An 831-nucleotide genomic window follows, 5' to 3' on the forward strand; every position below is an offset into this window, starting at 1 on the left:
ATGATGATGTATATTTAATTTCTAAAGTATGAAGTTCTTCAGTAAAATTGGTTTTGCTGTTGAAGAGCACCTAATGACAGGGGAAAATGTATTGAAGATGATGGAATCATCCCTAGCTAAAAGGGCAATGCAAATTATGATGCTACAAAGTTTATTGAGCTTGCTTCTTCAAAGTGTGTTCTGTTTGAGGCTAGAGAACAACCTGATATCAAGTTTCTTCTAATTGATGTTACACCCCCTACAAAAGTAGAAAGAGGTTTTTATTTTTTGCTTTAGCTTTTAATTTTGACCTTCAATTGTAATATGCTGTCCTTTTTCTCCATTGCATTTGTTTACTCCTCTCTTTTTAGTTTTTATAGGTAGCATCATATTTGTTAATGGGCCTCACATAAATACATTTGTTAATGGGAAAAGAATATGATATGTAGTAATATCTTATTAATAATTTCATTGTTATTTTAGAATTATCTTACATTTATTTTAAGAATACTAATTTATCATTCTATAGTTTTATGTTACTAGGAATTTCGAAAAAAAAAATGAAGAAAAAGCTGAAAGAGATCAGAGATGATGTGGCTGCAGTTTTCACAGACCAAGGAGTGCCATTTTTGTTGTGTCTAAGATGAATTTTGATTTTTGAAGATCAATGTTATTTTTATGTTCAGATATGTTCTCTTTTTACTTTTAAACATGTAATTCCAAAGCCATGAGTTCATGAATGTGTTTGACTATGCTTTTATATTTCCAATTATCGAATTTATCATTATATGAAACAATAGAATAAATTAGGAAAGTTTTCTGCTTTTCATTTTGTAGGATCAATGCTTGTTT

The sequence above is a fragment of the Arachis ipaensis genome, chromosome B03 (genome assembly GCF_000816755.2).
Source record: "Arachis ipaensis cultivar K30076 chromosome B03, Araip1.1, whole genome shotgun sequence".
Lineage (NCBI taxonomy): Eukaryota > Viridiplantae > Streptophyta > Magnoliopsida > Fabales > Fabaceae > Arachis > Arachis ipaensis.